The sequence below is a fragment of the Neopsephotus bourkii genome, unplaced genomic scaffold, assembly GCF_033783945.1.
Source record: "Neopsephotus bourkii isolate Nb327-2 ecotype Australia unplaced genomic scaffold, CSIRO-AGI_Nbou_v1 NB_779, whole genome shotgun sequence".
NCBI lineage: Eukaryota > Metazoa > Chordata > Aves > Psittaciformes > Psittacidae > Neopsephotus > Neopsephotus bourkii.
This window is the reverse complement of record NW_026901275.1, coordinates 11,768-21,329: the sequence shown is the minus strand read 5'-3', so window position 1 is coordinate 21,329 and position 9,562 is coordinate 11,768. Positions and strand designations below refer to the sequence as shown.

Here is a 9,562-nt window from a genome sequence, read left to right as displayed (position 1 = left end):
TCTCTTTTGCTCAGGGCCTCAAAGAAAAAGCCAGCCAGGGAGCCAGCTTGTAGGTGTCTATCTGGCTCATGGAATAGGACATCTGGTGAGATGGGGATGCTTTGATGCCACATAAATTTCTGACAACCTCAGCTGAAGGCTGTCTGTCATAACATCTGCTGTCTTACTGAGCTATGACCACATTTTTTTTTCTTATGCACTGAGCATATCTGATATTACACCATGTAAATCCTGGGAATTCAGTTTTGACTGGCCTAAAAAGAAGTGGAAGAAAAGTGCCTTTTCCGCCCTTCAGCTGCCCTCTCTGGCTCATCTTAGCATTAACATCCTTTCTGTTCATTTGTTGAGTAACAAAATTACATCATCATCTAGTAATAACTGTGTGCTCAAGGCAAAATTGGCCAAAGACTCAAGAACATAAAAGGAGTTTGCTTACTTTGTGACACTACATATCTACAATGATCTAAGGAAATAAACACAACGCCCTCTATTGTTAAACAAAATATCCAAACCCATTTCAATGGAGAAAGGCTACATATTTTGAGTAGGTCCACAAAGTTCATCTAACTCAGAACAGAAAAATAAGAATAGCATTGTAGGAGAAACTGTATTATCTTGTTCAGTTTTCCTGGCAGTGGCTCTGAGGTAAACCTATTACTGAGTGTTTCCGTCTTTACAGCTATGTTTACTTTTGACAGTGACAAGCACTCACAAATGAGAGTGGGAGTTTAGTGTACAAATACGGACTCTGATACAAATCTCAACACAATGCCATTCCTTAATTCATGACCATAAACTAAACCTTTATTGTTCAAGAGCTGATCTGAGGCACTTTTAAAAAATCCATTTGTCCAATTTATTGTTTGACAATTGGAAGATACTTTTTTTTTTTTTTCCCTGCTTTTCCCTTGCAAAATTTTAAGTTTCTGGAATTTCTTTCTTTTCACTGCTTTTTTCTTACGGTCATTTGATGCAACAAATTGTGTGATGATCAGCACTTGGCAATAATCTAAAGAAGGAAGAATATTTGCCCTTCTCTTTTGTGCTGCTACCAGCCTTATTACATGTCAGTATCCTTGAAGATTTAACTGGGGAGAGAAATGAAACACCTAAAAAAGCCCTCAAACACAGAAAGTAAATAACTAAGTGCAATCAATTCTCCTTTTATTCCAATTAAGAGATTTAAAAGGGGGAAGAGAAATAACCTTTCCTCTTCCTTCCCCACATTTAGGACATTTTTTAGCATATCTACAGTTTACAGTTTGAATAAAACCCTGTTTGTGAATATGATAGTTATCATTATTATTTTGATAAATATTGTATTTTGTTATTAAATTGAGGAATAATTGAAAACAGATAAAACAACATGTTTATGTGCTCTAGTCCTATTCACCAGGTATGAAAGCATCTTGCTTGCCCACACATGGTTGCTATACATAATGTTCAAAAACACAAATGCACAAACCTACTGACAAGAGTTTTTAAGAAGCAGAAAATTGTAGTTACTCGTCCTCTTAGATAGGAGGACTTGCTTCTTTTAGGCCTCCTTGTCTATGTCAGAAGAGTTGTACCATCCTAGCCATGTCTTCTTGGAAGGGCAATGTGTCCTATTTCCACTTAAAGGTTGAGTGAGGGTTTGGCAACGAATGTTCTGATCTTCTAAGAGAGAACAGATGTTGTGCAAGATCTCAATACAGAGGCTTGCTAGCCTAAAAATCTTCAGGCAATCACTGTTTCTTGGGTATTCTTATGAACTGTAATATAAAAATCAGTTATAAGAGGGGAAGTGTTTATAAAGAGAGGGTCATTATACACCACTACATTTTGATGGGTTACTAATCTAAGCAAGCCATAGTGAAGATTAATGTAGTTTGACAGTACTAGGTTTGGTTTGTGGTCATGTGCTCTGAGGAATCGGCCGTGCCAGCTGTCTTTCAGAAAACACTGTCGTTGTTTTCCATTCCCAGGAACTGCACTGGAGAGAAAACTGTGAAAAGAATAATAAGACTCACAAAATCAAACCCTTAAATATGAGCAAATTGAGCAGCAGTATTAAGGTTTTCCACTGCCTCTTAATTCAGCAACCCCCATGCTACCCAAGCACAGTTTCATTGGCTGTGCTCACCTACCCATTTCACACGACAGGCAGGTACATAGTTTAAAATGTGGTCTGACATTCTTCTACTGTAACCTTGTCTTATTCCATTGAATGGGCAGTTACTTGATACTTAAGTTTATCCTACTTATTCAGCATGGGATTCCAGGTGTCATTTGCCTAATGCCTTTTAAACCCTACAAGCAAAAGATAATTTTCTTTTTCTCACGCTTTCACCTGGCTTTTAAATCATATGTTCTTCGCATGGTTTTATGTTTGTTTGGTTTTGTTTACTTGGGTTTTTTTTAATAAACCTGAGTATGTTTCCTGAGTTGTTATTACCATTTTTAGATGTACAAGAAGCTGTTTCAGTGAGAATAATGTCAAATTTGTCCACACTTTAAGCAAATTTGGGGGGGCAGTTTGAGATGCTAACTACAATTCTCAGTACTTTATCGCATTCTGTATTTGCTGAATATGATTCTCACTGCCATCAGTTTCTGCTGTGAGCATTTAGCATTTCTGTAAATCAGATCAACACCTCTAAACATGGATATTCCTAAATCAAGAACCTACTGTGTTTCCCTACCCATCCACAATCCTTCTCTTCACCTGCTATTTCTCACCCTTTCAGTTACTGTATTGCACCAAAGCTGCCATATTCCTCCTCCTACCAGGGCAGTAAGATCTGGATCGTGGGAAGGACAGCATCTCTACTTTCGGGTCTAGTTTTCAGCCCCAGGTAACTCCTAAGGGCAGCAATTTCAGGGGAAATTTGCAATGAAAAGTCCCCCTTTTGTGATTTGTGTATATGTAGAACAGATGATTGAAGACTGAAAACTATAATTTTCCCTTCCCTTTACCTAGCATCTTTTCTATAACCCTCTGATCCCTTCTTCTTTTCTATCCTGCAACTTGTTGCTGAAGATACTGAGCCCATCTTGGTGTCCTCCACTCCTTTTAACTTTTCCAACACAGCTCCTTCAGAGGTTTGGGTTGGAGTTGCCCAGCTATGGCCAAGACCCATAACTGTGAGTGGTTTATAAAGGTATAGGGAGACTTCTGAATGAAATAAAGGAAAAACCCACAACATTCACTGAATAAAAAAGAAAAAATTACCACTGACAGGAGTTTATTAAAATCTGAACCAGTCATCCAAGTACAATGGTGGAAGACCCACATTTGACACCCTTGAAACTCAAGTGGACAAAACATCCACTTTGCGTGTACTCCGAGGGGATGATGTGAGTACACTCTATCAGAGTCCATCAGACCTTTTCCAGCTATGATTTCCAGGATTAAAGCTTACTTTTATAATGCCAGCAGCCTGTCTAAGCTTTGCCTAGCTGAAGTGGTCAAGAAAGGTACAGTCACAGCTATATGCAGGCCTTTCCCTCTTACTTGCAACAGCAGTAATGAGTATATGAAGTATTTTACATCCCTTTTCCTTGCCATATATAGCAATTATTCTGTCATTCATCAAATGTACACAAATTCCTTTTCATATGCAAATACACCATTTGCTTCACAGCTCTAGCCAAACAGTTGTGCAGTTCTTTGTCAAGAAGATAATATATTTAATCATGGAGTGCCTTGTTTCCATTGTATTGAACAGGTGCTGTTTAATGGCACAGGCATTGTAACATTATATTCATTTATTAATGTGAGTGTAACGAACATATTGTAGAGACATGAATGTGCTGGCCTCATGGTTAGGGTTAGTGGTTTCTTATGATGTGGTATGTGTAGGATAGTGGCTTAGATTCAGACTGCAGAGAAGCAGGAGTTCATTATAGCCAAGTCCAAGTGATGTGGCTGGTTTTGGCCCTTGTTCACTTTTGAAAAGGAGAGAATACATGAAAGACTTCATTGAAAATGTGCAAGTTATTCAGTGTGGTTAATTCTACGTTGGCTTCACTCCCACCTTCTTTCAAGACTGCGTATGTGACCATGCTTTGTGAAACAGCAAAACCAATCTGCAGTAGATTCATGCTGCTTTTGGATACATACGCAATTCCTAGTATCATATTTCATGAAGTGACTGGTCTTGAAATACGACGGAGGAAGTCATTAGGTGATCAGTTAAAACTATGAAACAATGCCTGCTTGGTTTGTGCAGCTACGGCAGCTCTGTCCCTTCATTTACTTATTTCTATGCATGCTACCACATTTTTTAAAGTTACTATTCTGAGCGTTCCCTACCTAGAACTGCAGCTCAGCCAGATGGCAAGGTAGCTACAGTCGCACAGGCAAATCAGGTGAGTAAGTGGAATAACTTACGCACCTGATTTTTCTTACTGTATGAAATCACCCAGTTGGCATCAGCCCTTATGGGGCCAGAATTCACAAAAGCAGGTAAATGCTTTGCAGTGCCCATTTGCTTTATGGAACATCAATGCCTACAACAGTTTGTTTGGATATACGTCTAATATATACTTTTTTCTTACATGCTTGTTTCTGTGATGCCCTGTATCATAATTATTCAGTGCATTAGAAATACTTTTTACCCTCCCTTTTGGAAATACTGTCTTCAAATTTCACAGTATGTACATAAGTGATTGCATTAGAGAACAGATTAATAAATGCAACTAAATCTTCAACTCTGTACTGTACCCTCTGTTATATGATGTATCTTTGTTTTTGTATGGTCTGGCAATTAAATAATTTTAATCTTGTTGATCTCTATGTCACTTCCATCTATAATGTTAACTGTTTTTTTCACAGCAGTTTCAGTCAGCCATGAGCACTTTCCCAGTAAAGCAAATGACAGAATGCCGTTAATTATTTTCATTGCTGCTTTCTGGACTCCATCAGTTCCCAATGTCTTACTTTCTATGGAGGTCCAAAAACAGAACAAGGAGACAAAATAAAGTGTTAATACTATTAGAACATTTTTGGTACTCTTCTCTTGACTCTTTAAATTTTTACAAGAGATTGAGTAAATGCCCTCATGAAGTTGCCCAGCTTTTCTTCTTGCTTAGACTGAAAAACATAACAGCCTCATTTTCTTCTCACTAACACCAGTTTTGCAATCTTTCAACTCAAGTTTCAGCTGAATTACTTCACAGTTACAACTGAGTAAGGAAGAGGAGAAATTGCTTCATTATCTGCTTTTCAATTTTCTCCTGTGGGGCTTGGAATGAAGGTAGGGAGTCTTCAATTCCAGCAGGAAGGGAAATCCCTTTTCTGGTCATGGTTGATCACAACCTGGGGAGAGTGCAAAAAGCCCTGTGCACAATGACCCCTCATCCCCACAAGCTCAGTCTGGATAATTGTGCTTTGACATGCTATGGCCCTAGAGGACAGGCAAAAGATCTGGAGCCACTTCAGTGATTTGCTATCCCCTGTTATGTGAGCTGCAACAGTCTGCATTTGCCCTCAAATCAGGCTCTACTCTACACCCCAAATCTCTTCCTGTGTTTTATCCTCTTAACTCAAGCAACAGCATTAGTCTTCTTGTCCCTCTCATTTCACCCTTTTCCCTGGAGACCCTAATTGTTCTCTGAAAACTGCTTTTATTGAGAACCTCCCAAACCTCCTGAAGGTTAAACAGGGAGCAGAGGCTTGTCATCCAAGGACACATTGGTTCAGTTTGTGCTGCAATGGTGACATCTAGCACAGATGCTCATACAGTATTAGAGGTTCCTATCTTGGCTGAGGCCTGTCTGGACACCATAAAATTCGGGTATTTCACATCCTGAAATATAGCCTCTTCCCCAAACAATCTGTCTGTCTCAAAAGCCAGACTGACAATGGATTTGTTTTGATTTGGAGCAGGGGCAATTTGCCTGCTGTTACAAAACAAGACTGAGAAAACTGTGAGCAAAAGCATCTTTTGGCTTCCTGACACAACACTGTCAGCCATGTCAGACTTTTTATTTAGCTGGGTTTTAACTGAATTTATTATTAACCAGAATGAATTTTATAACCAGATGGGAACAGTAGCCAGGAGCCAGCTGTGGCAGACCACACACCCTTCCAGGCAGCATGGCTGCTGCTCCTCCCTCTGAGGACCCAGACCACAGATGTGAGGATCAGATGATCGATTACACAGGTTGTGTTATCACCTCTTCTCTTTGTTAATACCTCAGCTTTTCACCTGCCGTCGGGGACCTCAGGATGAAACCTCAGGCCTGGTTTTGAAGTATGCTTGTCATACAAATTAGATTTAAAAAATCACCCTCTCCAGGGTGAAACTGACAGCACAGCCAGGTTTACCTACAAGATCACTCTGCAACCTGCACTTCAAAAGGAGAGACATCAGCAATGGCTAAGTTCATGCATGTCCCTGAGTGGACTTTGCTCAGACATCTTTGCCACACAAAATATGACAGCTTTATATCTGAACTGGAACTAGAGTGGAGTAGATCTCACGTCTCTCCCATGGTAAAGACAGTGTGAAACTTCTGACAGAATCCTCTAAACTAGCTGTCCTGTGAAATGCAAACATACGGCATAGCAGGGGGACTCTTTATTACATGCCAGTTAGAAACATATGATACATTACACTCAATATTAATTTTTTACAGATTGACCTTTCACCACACCAGGAGATTGCACCATTATCTGCAGCAAGAGCTTTTCTCACTGAATGAAAACATATTCTGATGTTGATCATGAGAAACACTGTTTCACTACATACAGAAATGAAAAGAACGTATTCTCAAATCAAGAAAAATAAATCCCTAATCAATAGAAACAGGCAAACAAATTCTGTTCACACCTCTGCGTCTGTCAGTGTTACTAACCAACACACCTTGAATTATCATCAATGTAGCTGAGAGTAAACTTTGGCCAGTAACTATGATGCATTTTATCTTACTATAAACAGAATTCTTAACATGCAAACTGATAACCAATCACAGATGCATGAAAATAGCAGAGCAGCTAGGTAGGGAAGAGAGTGATAGGTTTTCCAGAAATAATTGCCACTGGACAATAGAGATTCTCTGTGCAAAAGCTTTCTAATAGGAAGAAATATCTTTCAGTACATTTCATTTATTATTTCAGTAACACTATTCTTCATTAATAGAAAAAACCTATTAATATTGCCCTGCATCACTTCAGTGACACCAAAGACAATACACCATTTTAAGAAGAAATCGTCTGTCTCCAAATGTATGTTTTGCACCCTGAAAGGAATAATGTTATTAAAAAGAATCACTACAGCCTTTCCTTTAGGAAACTTCGAACTTTTCTTCCTGAAAGATTTATGAAGACTAAAGAAAGCTCAAGCATCTCTTCAATGAAATGAGAGCCTACACAGCTGAGGAAGATACAGTGATCTGTGACAGTATAATTCCCTCTTTCTAAAAATTTGACTGCGCCTGAAGTGATGGGACATATATGGGTAAAACACAGCTGCTGTATGGTCTCAGGAAAAGTGCGAGGGAGAGCTAAGTCATATGGGTGCTAAAATGATGTCACTAAACATAGCTATCATTAAATTATTTTTAAAGTTTTAACATGGAAACATGATCGTACCAGTCAGCAGTTACTGGACAGACCAGCTGGGAGGATCCACCAGCAGCATAATTCAAGACACAGACATTCAACACATTGCATATGAACCTTAAAATAAGCAGAAAGAGGGGCAGGATTCCAGAATTATTTTTAAAAACAATTTCATAACAACCCTCTCTACCATGCCAGCTACGCAGTGTTCCAGGACACTCCCTGATAACTGCTGTGGTGATCTCATCTTGAGTTCTCATTATATAATGAGCTAAAGAAAAAATCCTATCAAGGTGTAAAAGAGCTTACATTCTATCCAGAAAGAGAAGTCACACTTTATAAATATTAGCTGCTGTGTTCTGCTCCATCAACTTCCAAAAATCCTACTTGCTAAGGAAACCATGGGATTTACTCATTCTGCTTATTTTGTTTGCCTGTTGACAGCTGTCAGATGGCATACAGGCTATGGAATGGAGCAAATGGCACAGCAAGATTTTCTTCAGCAACACCACACCTGGCACATTTAGCAAGGGAACTTGGAGCAGAGGGTGTGTGCTGTGACAACAGGTAGGATGAGTGTTGGTAAGTGAGAGCACTCCAGAAAAAGGACATGTTTGCTTGCACCATCTACCCTTACCTGGAGATACTGCAATGTTGTATTGTGAGAAGAGTACTTAAGAAATTAAGCTTTTTTTTTACATAAGTGATACTAATCAGGTTTTGTTTACCCATCCTTACTCACTGTACAGACTTCTTGCTAACAAGCTATTATGTTCCTCTACTTCTGTAACATTCCCATAAAATCTTTCAGACTACAAATGGATTTCAGCTGGCGAATGAAGTTGCTAAGCCGCTGGCCATCATTTTTGAAAAATCATGGCCGTCAGGTGAAGATCCTGATGATTGGAAAAAGGGAAATATAACCCCCATTTTCAAGAAGCGATAAATGGATGACCCGGGGAATTACAGACCAGTCAGTCTCACCTCTGTGCCTGGCAAAATCTTGCAGCAGATTCTCCTGGAAGGCATGCTAAGGCACATGAAAAACAACAAGGTGCTTGGTGACAGCCAGCATAGCTTCACTAAGGGGAAATCCTGCCTCACCAATTTGGTGGCCTTCTATGATGGGGCTACAGAACTGACGGACAAGGGTAGAGCAGTTGATGTCATCTACCTGGATTTGTGTAAAGCATTCAACACTGTCCCACACAACATTCTTGTCTCTAAATTGGAGAGACATCAATTTGATTGATGGACCACTCAGTGGATAAAGAACTGGCTGGATGGCTGCACACAAACAGTTGTGGTCAATGGCTCAGTGTCTGGCTGGAGACCAGTAATGAGTGGTGTCCCTCAGGGATCGGTGTTGGGACCGGTCTTGTTTAACATCTTCGTCGCTGACGTGGACGGTGGGGTTGAGTGCGCCCTCAGCAAGTTTGCCAATGACACCAAGCTGTGTGGTTCCGTTGATACGCTGGAGGGAAGGAATGCCATCCAGAGGGACCTTGACACGCTTGTGAGGTGGGCTGATGCCAACCTTATGAAGTTTAACCATGCCAAGTGCAAGGTCCTACAGCTGGGTCAGAGCAATCCCAGGCAGAGCCACAGGCTGGGCAGAGAAGACATTCAGAGCAGCCCTGCGAAGAAGGACTTGGGGGTGCGGGTCGATGAGAAAATGAACATGATCCGGCTTCAGTGTGCGCTTGCAGCCCAGAAAGCCAACTGTATCCTGGGCTGCATCAAAAGGAGTGTGACCAGCAGGTCGAAGGAGGTGATCCTGCCCCTTTATTCTGCTCTTGTGAGACCTCACTTAGAGTATTGTGTGCAGTTCTGGTGTCCTCAACATAAAAAGGACATGGATCTGTTGGAACAAGTCCAGAGGAGGGCCACGAGGATGATCAGGGGACTGGAGCACCTCCCATATGAAGATCGGCTGAGAAAGTTGGGACTGTTCAGCCTGGAGAAGAGAAGGCTGCGTGGAGACCTCATAGCAGCCTTCCAGTATCTGAAGGG

At 40.5% G+C, this 9,562-nt stretch overlaps 1 long non-coding RNA gene across 1 annotated transcript; it reads left to right on the top strand.

Annotated features, from left to right (window-relative positions):
- The first annotated feature begins 2,542 nt into the window (after window positions 1-2,542).
- On the top strand, window positions 2,543-7,446 carry LOC133213108 (uncharacterized). The gene is made up of 3 exons (XR_009725693.1): window positions 2,543-3,126; window positions 5,142-5,240; window positions 6,625-7,446. It is a non-coding gene; the product is annotated as an uncharacterized LOC133213108 (long non-coding RNA).
- The last annotated feature ends 2,116 nt before the right edge of the window (window positions 7,447-9,562 follow it).